The sequence below is a fragment of the Biomphalaria glabrata genome, chromosome 4 (assembly GCF_947242115.1).
Source record: "Biomphalaria glabrata chromosome 4, xgBioGlab47.1, whole genome shotgun sequence".
Lineage (NCBI taxonomy): Eukaryota > Metazoa > Mollusca > Gastropoda > Planorbidae > Biomphalaria > Biomphalaria glabrata.
Window position 1 is genome coordinate 36,962,572 of NC_074714.1, and position 15,592 is coordinate 36,978,163.

A 15,592-nucleotide genomic window follows, 5' to 3' on the forward strand; every position below is an offset into this window, starting at 1 on the left:
TGAAGAAATTGGTTTTAAAATTTAGACATAAAAATATACGTCCATCTTAACAAAATAGAAGTTCACTCCAGTTTCACAAAAACATAACATTTGAAATGTTTAGATCAGAAAGTTTGATTGGATTTAATGATTTGATTGCGAAGAAAAAAATAAAATGGAATTCAGTAAAAGAGAACAAAAGATAAAGATAAAAAAAAGACAGAAAGAAAAAAGGAGAGAGAGAGACGGAGAGAGAGAATAAAAACGAACAGAAAGATAGACGAATACGTCACAAGTTCGAGGAAGTGTACAAAGATTCTTACAAGATTCAAAAGTAATTCTTTGTGTTTCTCGAGGGATGAAAACATTAAAACAAGACTAAAACAACAACATTAGATTTAAAAATAAACGACGTTAATGCAATATAAATGTTTACGGCACATATCTCAAGAAAATCTGGCTATTGATTCGTGCTCTTACCTGGCACCTTGCAGACGAGATCGTGAGTGAGCACTATGGGAACTTCCGCTCTACAACATGGGGCTGATCCAGTTCGGTTTTCAAATCTGTGCGCGTGGACATTGTGGGCGTGTCCACGCCTTTGAATCAAAGACACCGAGTCTCACGTGAGTGAATGACAAGTTCCGTGTCAAGTGAGTAGATGACAGGTTCAGTGTCTTATGAATTGATTGTTGCAGATGGTGGACCGTACGATTATGACCAAATAAATAAAGTCATTGTATTGACTACTTTGAAATGTAAATGGATATTTACAAGTGAGTGGGTGATTTAAATTACTAAAGTAAATCACGATGGTCTAACGATCGCAGGAAAACAGAAAAAAAAAACTTAAGATTTCTTGTAGTTATATGTTTTCCTAACTTAGACTAGACGCTAGCTACAGAGCTAGAGAGGAGAATCCTAGCAATGGAATTGAGATGCTATAGAAGTATCCTAGATATCACACATAGACCTCAACACAAGCGAAGAGATTAGAAACAAAAGCACAACGGCAATGGGCCCTACGATGACCCACTAACCACTGTCGAAAAACGCAGACTGAAACAAGGTCCTCCTTGAGGGAACAGTACCAGGAAAAGTAAAAGAGGCAGGCAATGAAATCGATGGAACAACACAAAAGAATAGACGGGTGTGGCAGGGCTGGTCCTAACAATTGTGGTTTTCTATGCGAAACGGATTGCGAGGGGCCCACTCTGGATAGAGATAAGGATAATTTAAAAATTTAGATTTTGTATAAGAAAATACTTTCGTTTTTTGCAATATATTTTTATTAAATAAAAGTTCACAATGCCGTTTATTTTTTATCGCGAGTACGATTGGCACCTCAAAATGACAATTTTTTCTATTTTTCAGATGATTTTATAAGTTTTCCTGAGATTTTTCAGGAGATTTCCAATACTTTTTCGTGTATATTTTGCAATGTCAGGAGATTTCCAAGAGGCCCTGGAAAATCAGGAGGCCGCGGAAACCCTGTTATTATATATGTTATAATGATTTAATTTAATAATTTACACCTAGAAGTAGCGCGGGGCCTAGGAAAGTGCGGGGCCCAGTGCGGTCGAATAGGTTGCAGTGGCCTAAGGCCGGCCCTGGGGCCTGGCAATGAAAGACATCATATTCAAGGCAAAAAGACAGAGTAATGGAGAAATACGGTTGACAGATCAAGTGTAGTGCCCCAACGGTTCAACAGACTAAGGGATAGGTAAAGGTAAAGAAGATTTGATGATTTCATTTCATTCCTGGTATTCAAATATTTGGACGCGTTAACACTCTCTTCAATTCTCTTGGAACCTATTAACTGTAAGCCTATCTCAGTGTTGAGTGTTTCCTGGCACAAGCAATTCAAACAACAAAGACGGCCCACACCATAAGAGAAAGTTGGCAGTTGGCAGACCTTTCGACTTAATGTTTGCAATGGAGTTTTATTTTTTTTAAAACAAAACTTTACGATCTTTCAAGTGATTTCGGACCTGGGAAATGTCAGTAAAACAAGACAAACATTTTTAAAAATACTTTTAAACAAAAACAAAGCTTTTATTAAGTGTAATGGAAAGAGAACACAAAAGAATTGATCAATGTACGTACAAAAAAAACATTAATTACCAATAGTTAATAAAAAAAATTGGTTAGTTTTTTTTAAATCAATTCTTGTGTTGTCATGTAAAAGACATAACTAGGCAAAACTTCAGCCCCATCCGGTATTGGGTGTGGGAGAAATCACGTGTACAAACGTTTTACCAGACATACAGACTGAGTGGATATAAGGTTTGTAAGAAGTGACTTCACTCAGCCTTAACTCTCCACTCTTCTCGGTTAGAAGACTTACACATCCGTGTAACGAAACTCGAGCTATTACCATCGTTTAATTGTTTGTTATCCTGCGTGCTTGCTCTATAATGGTCAGCAACACGGAGATAAAAGTCACATACTGGTCATCACAAGACGGAGCTGTAGAGGTCACGTACTAGTTAGCTTCAGACTTTTAATAGCGACTTTATTTTCCATTCCTACTATCTGGTTACATTTTTGTGATTGTCAATACCACAAGTCATCAAGCAATAGAAAATAATATATAGTAATTTAAAAACAAAAGAGTATCTAAGGGAAAGAACCGCTAATTACTGCCATTTATCTGAAGATGGCAGGGTTTAGCTCTTTTTCTGCTATATAAAACAAAAATTTTAATTAGTTCTAATTGATTAACTAATTGGTTAATTTTTGGATTGATTCATGTATAATCATTGTCTATGAATAATTTCACAAAATTTCATATTGATCCGAGAATGGGAAGCGGGAGAAAAAATAATTTCAAAATGTAATAAAGGGATTAAATCCACATATACATCCACATCTCTCATTAAGTAACGTATATTACTCTTCTTTTGATATCAAACACAAGAAAAATAATTAATTCCCAACAATTTATTCACTAATTGGTTAAGTGTCACGATCGATTCGTGTCTCGTCGGGTTCTATGATTAATTTTGTAAAGTTTCAACTTGATCCGAGAATGGGAAATGGGAGAAAAAAACATTTTCAAAATTTGTACTGTACTGTCAGACAGATAGACAGACAGATTGAGTTAATATTAGCTTTTTAAAAAGTAAAATCTACAATTAAGAAGCAAAATTTTGTTTTAATCAAAGCTTAAATAAGCGAAAGAGCGGCACAGTTACTGTTACTGCAATATATCTCAATACTGCAAGAATTATCTCCCTATTTTTAAATAAAAACACAACGCATGAATTACCACTAATTCATTAACAAATTGGATAATTTGTTGCTTAATGTGTTGAATGAATAAGTGTTCAAAGTTTTAACTTGATCCGAGAATGGGAAGTGGGAGAAATAACGTGTGCAAGACTTGTACCAGACAAACAGAGCTGATATAAAGCTGTCTAATTTTTAAAAAATGGAATTATTTATTATGAGTTTAAATTTTGCACATAGTAGTTTGGCTGGATAGCTAAGTAATTAGAGCGTGAATGTTGTGTGTGTTTTTTTCAGTGACAGTGATTAAGTGCTTGGCTTCTGAACCAAGAGGCTTTGATTTTGAATCCCGTTCAAGACTGGGAATTAGAACTTTGGGGAAATTTACATCGCCCACCCAACTCTTATGAGTATCTGATATACGTTTGGGATGTAATAGTGGTTGGTCAATGTGCTGGCCACATGACATCCTTGTTAACCGTTGGCTAATGACAAACGAAATATGAATATTTAGTTTACTATGGTATTTAATCGTTAGTTAGGAATTGTTTTTTTTTAATTAATTTTAATTCTTTCATTCTGAAATATTTTCGTAAAATTGATTCGCACATCTCCAGGCTTAAAAAAAATACATATTTTTAAATAAAGTCATTTATTTAGTGGTGTACTATATTTAAATTAAAGCGGTGTAACTTAATGGGACATATAATTTGAGTGGTGCTAAATTGTTATGCAGTATGCAGTACAAATGTATGGGCACTGAACTTTCAATGACCTATATAAGTCTTGAGTCTATTCATAATTATACATTAATTAATAATAACTGAACACAAGGAACGTATGTAGGCCTACTTTATAAAATAAGATAAGTAAAAAAGTCACTATTCTATTCTGTGCGCGCTATTTAATATACAAAAGCTATAGATTTTTACAAGACAGAGAGAGAAGGGGGGGTGAGAGGAAAGTGGAAGATCGTTGAATAAAAATAATTGTGTAACTAAGCGGTTGGGGGGGGGGACGGGTCCTGGCTAAGTCAGGAATTCTCTAGCTTCCCACTGAAAACTTATCCAAAAAAAAATTGACCAATTTGTCAGGGGCGAGACTATTTCTAATCATTGTATCAGCTGGGTTCTTCCCCTAACTCCACATTTAAAAATAAAATACCGTTCCACCTCTGAAGAGACCCACTCACTCATTGGAAACCCAACACCCTAATGACCATTCAGGGCGTGCGTCATAGCGGAAATTGCAGGGTTGTTCTTGTCCGATCATGTCCATTTATCACTGACCGCACAATTTCCGCTGACAGGACGATGCATCCGAATGTAACGGTTTGACCACTGTGCCCGTGTCGGGGTGGGGAGGTCCTAGTAAAAACAATGGAATCGTCCCAGGTTGTTATAATTTGTTCCTGAAGCAGGGAATGTGCGTAGAACTTCCAAAAATAATGTGTTTAGTTTTGTGCTCACTAGAGTAAGTATGGGCTAACAGTACCTAGTCTTTGAGAGTCCAGAACCTTAAGTCAATATTACATGACCTCGGGCGATGGAAATAGTCAAGGCGGCAACATAGGCAGACTTTATAGGCTTATAGTTGGGTTACACTTGAGCATATATGTTTTTTTCTTAAAGAATTCTCATGCAGATTATGTATCTGAGAAAGATAAGAGTAAGGAAGACAGTTGGAGAGAGAGGGTGAGGGAGAGAGAGGGAGATACAGATGGAGGAGGAGGTGCAAACACAACTCCGTACGGATTCGAACTAGAACCCCCTTTTAAGGTAGCCTAGCGGTGGTTGCCACTCAGCCACCCAACCTACACATGATCTAACTATGTCACATTATCTAAATATGTCACATGATCTAACTATGTCACATGATCTAACTATGTCACATGATCTAACTATGTGCTATGATGTAAATATGTCACATGATCTAACTATGTCACATGATCTAACCATGTCACATGATCTAACTACGTCACAGTTGGGTCTAAACGGGCATAAACTTGTCAATGGACATTTTCATCTGACGAAATCCTCAGCTCCGTTATTAATGGGAACATCTATATGATGAAAATGGGAAGGCTGATCAGTTGATTAATGTAAATACCAAAAGTGGCGTGGATAAAGTATGTCCATGGCCAGTGACCACATCTAGGCGATGTGTCCAGTCGTGTCGTGTAATTTCTTCAAGCTGGGGGACAAGAGACCAGATTCAATTACAGAAGAGTTCCTTACACCCTAGATCGATGGGCCGGGAAGAAACACAATTACGTCCACAGAAAGGGACAATTAGCATCAATAGTCCTTGTCGTGGACAAAGTAGCATTTCCGTTAGAGTTGGCAAGACACTGATTGAGCAACATGACTGCAAGACACTGATTGAGCAACATGACTGCAAGACATCAATAGTTTCTTCTCAGTAATGTTGTTCATGTTTACTTTGTTGCATTTTTTGTTGTTTATTTTTTACTTTTCTTCCGGATTTTCTACAAATTTAGTGCTCTCAGAGTTTATATTAGCGGGGTATGAACCTGAAGTCTATTCGTATTTACATTGCGCAACATACTTCAATAAATGACACCTATGCCATTAAAATAAATATATGAGATTTTTATGACAACTTTCGAGAATATGTGTAGCATGTGTTCAGGCATTGAACAGCATTTGTGTGCAAGTGTGCTCCTTGTATACATACATAATGAAAGTAGTGAACAACAGCAAACAAATAAATTAATTAACAATTTTGTAACATTTGAAATATTAAAAATGATTTAATGATATACTATATTACTATATAGTCTGCTAATTTCTTTATTGTCTAATCTTATCTTATAGATTACAGGTGTTGCTTTAGGTATGAAAAATAATTACGGGTAAAAAAATAAAAATAGTGGATTTTTTTGTATATAGAATCGCTTTTTCAGTTTTGCATACGTTTTCAGCAGCTTTGACAAAATATCTCGAGTGATTTTTAGAATCGTTTAAGAACTTGTGTCTCGTGATCAAATGAAAAAAAAAGATCGATATTTTCAATAGCTAAGGAATTAAGTATCAGGTTGTTCTGGGCGTGCCATGATCTATTCATGTTAACATTTTCATCCTAAAGCTAACACTTGGCGCTCCTACCTTTGATTAATTTTGAGTCTGCAGCCGGAAATGGCGCACTATAAAACCTGCTTAGTTTTTTTTTTGGCAATGATTTTTATTTAAATAAAAGTATCTCTGAATTTAAAAAAAAAGGTTTTTAGCGCCCACGTGATGGAAAAACTGCTAATAGTTTTGTATATGATGTCTGTCCGTCTGACACTTTTATACCTAAAACAAACAAACAAAAAGCTATTAAAAATCTGATTTCACCCACCTTTGTAGCCGGTTAGTTTTGGTCGTCCGAAAGCAAACGATTTTTTTTTTTGTTCTCTTAAATAATTTTATTTTTTATGCTTACCGTTTTTATTCATACAAATATAGACCCCTTCCGATTCAACACATCAAAGACATTTTTTTTAATAGCAGAGCAATACATCACAATCAACACATACAATTTCCTTCATGGCTCAACAGTTTGAACAAGACGTAAAGAAAAGATCGCTCTTTTATTTCTAAAAGACGGACTAGAGTCACCCTACGAAAAAAAAAAGAGGGGGGTGGGTGGAGAGCAAGTAGTATTCACCCGTCACAAAATAGCAGGGCCGGACTTAACCGTTGTGACCAAGAAGTCATAGGAAGATCACTCTTTTTTATTTCTACCCCACGTAGTTTTAGCGGCGAAAAAAAGAAGGGGGGGGAGGAGAACAAGTAATCTACTTTGTATTCGCCCGTCACTAAATAGCAGGGCCGGACTTAACCGTTGTTTGGCCCTATGCGAAACGGATTTCGCGGGGCCCAGTTTGAGTAGGGATACGGATTATAAGTAAAATTTAAGAGTTTATATTAGAAAATACATTCGTCTTTGTATTGTATTCATTCTTTACTACGTACAGAATTACTTTACGAGCCTTGCGTGTAGCGAAGTCATACAGTATATCATAAAAATTCTATTTCCTACATAGATCACGCTAAATAGCAAGAATTACCAAATATTTCAATCTATCTACGAGAATTGTTGACCGCTTCTTTCACTAGATTCCAAAATTACGGGATTGTGACAAGTCGAAAGTTTGCTGTCAGAGTCACTCAAATTTATCACAGCATTAATCATTATTTACTATTATTTATTTATTTTATTTTAATTCTTTCTCCGCACGATCCCCAATTTCTCCACCCGCCCCACCTGTTCCTCTTAAGGCTAGACTTTGTCCACCACCTTGGCGGCTTTTCATTTATCTCCCCTTGACCGGGGTAAAGATAAAAACACAGTCTCTTTTGTCTTACCCGCCAGATGTCTGACAGCCGCAGTTGACACCACCTTGGGTGGAATGCAACCGTCTTTCCTCCCCCCCCCCCCCCAACGTCTCTCTTTGATATAGGAGATCACTCGGACCACCACGCCTATTGACCTTTCCCATTTCTTCCCTCCCCCCTTTTTCTCTTCCAACTTGTGTTGTTTATTGCTACTATCTGCCATCTATTTTCCAAATCCCATTTGTCATCATCTCCCCATTGTGCTCTAAAACAATTTTACCAATCTGACGAATGCACCTCAGTCGAGGGCATCGATAAGATGAATGAGAGACATGTCCTAACTTGTCTTTATTTATTCGAAGCCTCCCTCAGGTGTCTGCCTATTTACCTGCCTATTTATTTGGCATTGTCTGCCTAGTCAATTGCCTATTTGCTGTTCAGTGCCTACACGACACGACTCAACTAGTTATCAGATCACTACGCTATTTGCTGTTGAGTATCTCCTACTGTCAACGTGGATCTACTCAACTCTACTACTCGGCGCTATCGGCTCTACTTGCCCGCCTATTCGAAAGCCCCACCTGTCAACTTATTAGGTACGACGTTCCTATAGACCCAGAGTCTGTGCGAGACGAGACCCTCTGCAACTCACTGAACATATCCTGCTCACTACGCTGCCCACGGCAGATCCGCTCTGCCCGCAGTACACTTGTGCCCACGGTAGCCGGCTACTGTGCCCACTACAGATATTAGAACTTTGGATTGAGACTCCACAAGAACTATATTACCGGCGTCCCTCTACCCGCTAGAGCGCCACCTCCAGCTGCAGAACCTCAAGCCAGGACACAGCCAGCTGCCACATCAACAGGACAACCAGCTAAGTTCAGAAGACAAAGTGACATACTCTCTTATTAAATGCAAGAGTGATGATTAAATATAGTATCAATTAGAGATAGATGCAAACCCTCCCCCTTTTTATTCTTTTATGTAAATGTTTATGTAAATAAATATTCTTCAATTTAACTTTGTATCTTTCTTTCATTGCTTGTCTCGTTGCGTGCCTGATCCCGATTTATATGCAGACGGGTTGGTGTGTGATAGCTTTAAAAATAATCATCCCCTACCTAGACATTAAACGCGCCAAACACACGTCAATTTCCCCAACCTGTCACACGGATAATACGTTTTTTTTTATCGCGCGTAGGATTGTCGTTTTCTGTTTGAATGAGAACCCAAAATGACAATTTTTGACTACACATTTCAGGAGATTTGTATGATTTTCCTAAAGATTTCAATAATTTTCGGATATTTCCAGGACTTTTTCGTATATTTTGCATTTCAGGAGATTTCAATTAGCTCCTGGTCTATCTACAGGAGGCCGCGGGAAATCTGTTATAAGTCATAAAATGGTTTAATTTAATAATTTATACACCTAGAATTAGCTCGGGTCCCATGAAAGTGCGGGTCCCACTGCGGTCGCATAGGTTGCAGTGGCCTAAGGCCGGCCTCGAAAAAAGTGTCGTATTTTAAATAATTTTAAATAAAAGACTATTGTAATATTTATTGTAATGAAAATATACTTGCATACTGATTTACGGAAATAGATATTTTTTTCTTTTTATGTAACTTTCGTACACAGATTATATATTTTATTTGAAAAGCGCTTGCCTTCCGAACCGAAGGGTCCCGGGTTTGAATCTCGGTAAAAAAAATGCATTTTGAATTTTGGAATTTTAAGAGTTACCCAACTCTAAATGGGTACCTGACACATTAGTTGAAGAACGTAAAGCGGTTGGTCGTTGTGCTGGTCACATGACTTCCTCGTTAACTGTGGGCCATAGAAAAGATAACCTTTACATCTGCTTTATAAATCGCAGGGTCTGAGAGGATAATTTATTTTGAAATCTGCATATTTACCTGCAACGCTATTGCTCAATCATTATAGAAAGAGTTCAAAGAAGATGTGTTCCCTCACTTGGTCTTTGTGGTCATTAGATTCAAGAGACAGGGAACACACAATGGAGATCATTTCATTCTAGTGTCATTTCTTTACGTCTACATTCCTGCAAGACTTTATTTACTGGTTGTATATGTGTAGCGGTGGGATCAGGGTCGACTCGAAAAAGGGACATAAATCTACCACGTTTGTGTAGCGGTGGGATCAGGGTCGACTCGAAAAAGGGACATAAATCTACCACGTTTGTGTAGCGGTGGGATCAGGGTCGACTCGAAAAAGGGACATAAATCTACCACGTTTGTGTAGCGGTGGGATCAGGGTCGACTCGAAAAAGGGACATAAATCTACCACGTTTGTGTAGCGGTGGGATCAGGGTCGACTCGAAAAAGGGACATAAATCTACCACGTTTGTGTAGCGGTGGGATCAGGGTCGACTCGAAAAAGGGACATAAATCTACCACGTTTGTGTAGCGGTGGGATCAGGGTCGACTCGAAAAAGGGACATAAATCTACCACGTTTGTGTAGCGGTGGGATCAGGGTCGACTCGAAAAAGGGACATAAATCTACCACGTTTGTGTAGCGGTGGGATCAGGGTCGACTCGAAAAAGGGACATAAATCTACCACGTTTGTGTAGCGGTGGGATCAGGGTCGACTCGAAAAAGGGACATAAATCTACCACGTTTGTGTAGCGGTGGGATCAGGGTCGACTCGAAAAAGGGACATAAATCTACCACGTTTGTGTAGCGGTGGGATCAGGGTCGACTCGAAAAAGGGACATAAATCTACCACGTTTGTGTAGCGGTGTGATCAGGGTCGACTCGAAAAAGGGACATAAATCTACCACGTTTGTGTAGCGGTGTGATCAGGGTCGACTCGAAAAAGGGACATAAATCTACCACGTTTGTGTAGCGGTGGGATCAGGGTCGACTCGAAAAAGGGACATAAATCTACCACGTTTGTGTAGCGGTGGGATCAGGGTCGACTCGAAAAAGGGACATAAATCTACCAAGTAAGAAAGAAACGGAGAAGTAGTTTTGATAAAATATAAGATGGGATTACAATACATTACTGTATTGAATGGATATTGATTGATGAATCAATAGATAGATCATTGACAGATAGATAGATAGATAGATAGATAGATAGATAGATAGATAGATAGATAGATAGATAGATAGATAGATAGATAGATAGATAGATAGATAGATAGACAGACTATATATATATATACATACATACATACACACACGCATGCATACATACATACATACACACGCGCATGCATACATACATACATACAAACATACACACACACACGCATATATAAATACATAAATACATACATACATACATACACACACACGCATACATACATACATACATACACACACACGCATGCATACAAACATACATACATACAAACATACACACACACATGCATGCATGCATACATACATACTTACATACATACATGCATGCATACATACATACATACCTACATACATACATACATTCATACATACATACATACATACATACATACATACATACATACATACATACATACATACATACATACATGCATGCATACATACATACATATATACATACATACATACATACATACATACATACATACATACATACATACATACATACATACATACATTCATACATACATACATACATACATACATACATTCATACATACATACATACATTCATACATACATACATACATACATACATACATACATACATACATACATACATTCATACATACATACATACATACATACATACCCTAACCTATCTTATCTTAATGTAGTTTTTTAATGTTTTTTAAGCAGACAACCAGAAAAACACATTGACACAGAACACAAGCACACACACTCTCACACACACACAACACCACACGCACTAAAAGTGTACATACAACATGTACCCAGCTGCTACGGTTTAATAACCTGTCAAGGACTGGAATATTCATTTGACCTAAATGAACATTTTACGACATAGTTACTAATGTAAACAGGCAGGCGGGTTGGAAATAGTAAGTTCACAACGCCTTCGAATGTTTACCTCTAGTTGAGTCAAATTTGAATCCTTGCATTTCGGAAGTAACTCACGGTCTAAGTTTAATGCCAGTCATTTTATGGGTTTCAATGTTATTATAAAAAGATTAAGATGCCTGGTCTTTTATGAAATGGTTTTCAAATCAGTGGCATAGGTGTTGTGATCAGAGCATCAGCAGCCGCAGCATGACTTCATTTTTTTTTTTTTATTTTTTATTTTTTTTTTTTGCTGGATTTTTGGGGGGTTTGTATAGGCTATTAATCGACTATTATGTATTCTCGCTTGATAATAAAAATATACATCTTTAATTTAAAAAAATAAGTCAAATAAAATTAATATAACCTAACAACTGATGTTATTTCACTAGACGTAAAGTACGGGGAAATTAGCAGTTCAACAAAGAATTTTAAAAAATAAAAACTTACATCTCGGGCATGATTAGTTTTGAAAATAACATCTAGACAATCTATATATTATTTTTAAAATATAACTGACAGACTTATGTATGTATCAAGAGATCTCTTAAACTGCAGAAAGGATTCGCATGAAATTTCGTATACAGGTCCCAGGTCCCTTTTACTTCAATGCTTGCTAAGAAGCGGTTTTAACAAATTCGCAAACTGAACACCGCGATTAGCGAAAAACTCAAGATTTCTTATCTTTTTATTTTATTTTTGGTGCTTCCTCAAAAAAGGCAGCAGTCTATGTAGAAAGCATAAATAAAAAGAGTACAAAAATTCCGTATTTCTAAAGCAAATTCTTTCTTTTTCGTTATGTCAACTTACTTTTAATATGCCATAGCACTTACGTCATTTCCGGTTCCTTTTAGACGCAGTCTAAAAAAAATAATCTAATAGTATCAAAGTTGAATAAGACTAAAATTTTGCGAGTGGGATATAATGCAAAGGGTGCCCTTGTCAGACTAGACGAGTCAAAGCGTGAACTGGTCAAGTTCACATACCTTGGCAGCATCATAACAAATGATGGGGATGCCTACCATGATGTAGCGTGACGAATATGAAAGGTAGGGAGCATTTTCCAAAGGTTGCAGCCTATTTGGACAAGCCAAGCCATTTGACTCGAGACAAAAATACACCTTCTCAACACAACATATGCATGTGAGACATGGAAGTCATCTGTCAAAATTTAGAAAAGACTAAATGCGGCTCAACAAAAATGGCTGAGACGGATTTTGGGAGTCAGTTACACAGATCGGGTCTCAAACAAGGAAATCCTATGCCGAACTGGGAGTCGAACACTTAGTGAGGTTGTGACAGAGCATCACATGAGATTTGCGGGACATGTTCTCCGACAAAATGAATTACCTATACCAAGAGTTGCGATGACATGGAGGCCAATACGAGGAAAGCGCAAACAGGGACGTCCATGTATAACTTGGCGCCACACCTTCATAGAGGACCTCAGAACAGTGGAAATCAGATGGGAGGAGGCTTCACACATTGCCAGCGACAGATCTTTGTGGAGACAGCTTGCCGCCCAATGCGCCGAACGGCGAAGGAGGACCTAGGTCTAAGTCTAAGTAAGTAATAGTATCAAAAGATAGATCTAAAGGTTTTTTTGTTGTTTTTTTTTTTTGTTTTTAGATAGAGCAACGACTGATACTTTATAACACTGTCGTTTCTGAAGTGATCAAATAAACGATTACAATTAATAAAACCAAATGAATTCATTTAGAAGACACAGTGCCAAAATAAATGTACTGTGGGGAAGGGAAATGGAGCATTAAATTTGGGGTATTTGGAAAATGCATTGAAGCTGAAACTGATTGTCTAAAGTAATATTTGAGGTTTCTAATATCGCATATTGTGTGCCTTATGCTTAAAGCATGCACACACACACAAATCCACTAACCCAAAAGGTGCTATACAAAGAATTCAAAAGTTGAAAAGAGTGCGCTGAAGGTCAAATAAATGTGAGCAGCAGGTGTGGGGGGTGATTGGGGAGTTGTCGAAAAACAACAAAAGTTTTATTGAATATTGAGCTGAGAACCCGAATTTAAGTCTGAGATTGTACGTAGAACTTATCTTTTGTTGCGAAGTGGGTCGATCAAAATCAAGTCAAAGTCTTTGTTAGGGGAAATTATGATGCGCAGGTTAAAAACAACAAAATAGGGTTTCTAGAAAGCGAAGAGAGAGAGAGAGAGAGAAGGAAAGAGAGAGCATGAAATAAAACACGAAACTCAGAATTGACCCCTAAAGTGCCTCACCTAGGCAGACAAGTGCATAATATGAAACTCGGCTTAGTAAATGATGTTTTAAATTGAATTCGTCTTAAATACATGCTAAATACATTTTTTTTTCACTTTTTTAACAAAAGTTAACATTTTATTTAAAAAATAAGTGGCTTACACAATAGAACACGCCCAATTTAGTAATAGAATTTTTTTTTTAAAATCTTTTTAGAAAATAACAAAAACTTTGCATAATTTTGTTTAATGTAGATGAAAATGACCTCCTTTAGTAATAAAGTCTCCCGTGTTTCTTTGTTCTATTTTTTATTAATATCGATAATGAATAGTTGTACAAATGGTGTATTTCTATGAAAAAAAACAACAACATCTGCTTGCGTATTTACTTTTAAAAATTAGCTTTCAGAAAATAAAAAAGTAGCCATTGCATCAGAACTTTGTAAGGCTAAAATATCATGACATCAGAGTTTCAATAACTAGTTTATGTGATCTAAACGGGACGGACGGACAGACAAACCACACATAGCTAATAGCTGCTATTCCTTTTTCTGGATTTGACTTCGAACTCGAGAGCTAAAGTAGGGTTACCGGACACCTACATACCCAAAAGAAGGAGGACAAAGCTTTACAAAGAAGAATAAAAAAAAAGAAGATACAACTTTAAGAAGTAGAATTTAATTTATTGGATAAAAGATATAGTAAATAAATAGCTTGAATTGTGACTTTGTTACAGTTTATTACATAGTTCTCAAAACAAACGTTTCGCAGTAGCTCAACATTCCCATTAAGGTCGCGGAGAGGGGGACAGTTTTTATTGAGCCTATCACGAGTTGTCCATAAAGGATGACTTTCTGAATACTATCGTTTCTCATCCGGAGGATATTACCAAATCATCGCAGATACTGGTAGAACACTTCAGATTTGCACATGATAGAGATCTGACAGGAATTAATGCAAGTCGGGTACAACAACTCACTTCCTAACTCGAATCCAACTCGGCAATAGAGTCGTTCACTACAGTTTGAGATGCTTTTACTTACACTAAGGCTAATACCTGATTCGTGGTCACTTTTATCTGGCCTATTTGACCAGATAGGTGCGGGTCATATGGTCAGTTAGAATGGTGTATCACGTACTGATAAACAGAGTTTGGCTAAAGGTAATTTTATACTATAGTGGTGTCGCTTTAGCGAGTGTCCGGGCCAGAAGCGAATCCCAAAGACATCAAGTGGACGACAGTAATGTGTGAGCCGACCATAAAAAGAGAAGATCAGGTTGTGACACAAAAACATGAGGGGAAAATGATTTTTTACAAAGTTTATATTAGCTCACTCTGTCTGTCTGGTCAAAAGTTAGTACACATTATTTCTCCCACATCCAATCTCGGATCAAATTGAAGTTTTGTACAATTATTTCTTTTACATGACAAAAGAAGTATCAATAAAAACAAATAAACAATTAATTAATTAAGCCTTAATAATTAATTATTATGTTCTATATCTTGAACAAGGAAAAGACATTGTACTTGATTGATAAAGTGGTATTAGTTGAATTAGTTCCTTTTATACTTTGTAGAGAGAAATATTTGAATTGAATGATATACCATTGTAAACGTTATCTTTTCAATTATGTTTATCCTGCTTGTTATAGTTACTGATTTATGGTTCATGGTTCAATGATGGTTATTGTAGTGTATGTTTTTTGTTCATGGTTCAATTATGGTTAATAATGGTTATTATAGTTAATGATTTATGGTTCATGGTTCAATGTTGGTTGTTATAGCTCATTACTTATC

At 36.9% G+C, this 15,592-nt stretch overlaps 1 protein-coding gene across 2 annotated transcripts in view; it reads right to left on the reverse strand.

The window, feature by feature from the left end:
* The window catches only part of LOC106079015 (thyrotropin-releasing hormone receptor-like), a 96,477-nt gene that overhangs the window by 22,658 nt on the left and 58,227 nt on the right, over positions 1 to 15,592 (reverse strand). Inside the window, exon 1 of one of the 2 annotated variants that reach the window (XM_056027497.1) lies at positions 460 to 693. The exons of the other annotated variant lie outside the window; for it this stretch is intronic. The gene's annotated coding sequence lies outside the window, so the exon portion shown is untranslated. Of the gene's footprint in view, positions 1 to 459; positions 694 to 15,592 lie in introns of those variants that run through there. 2 annotated transcript variants of the gene reach the window in all.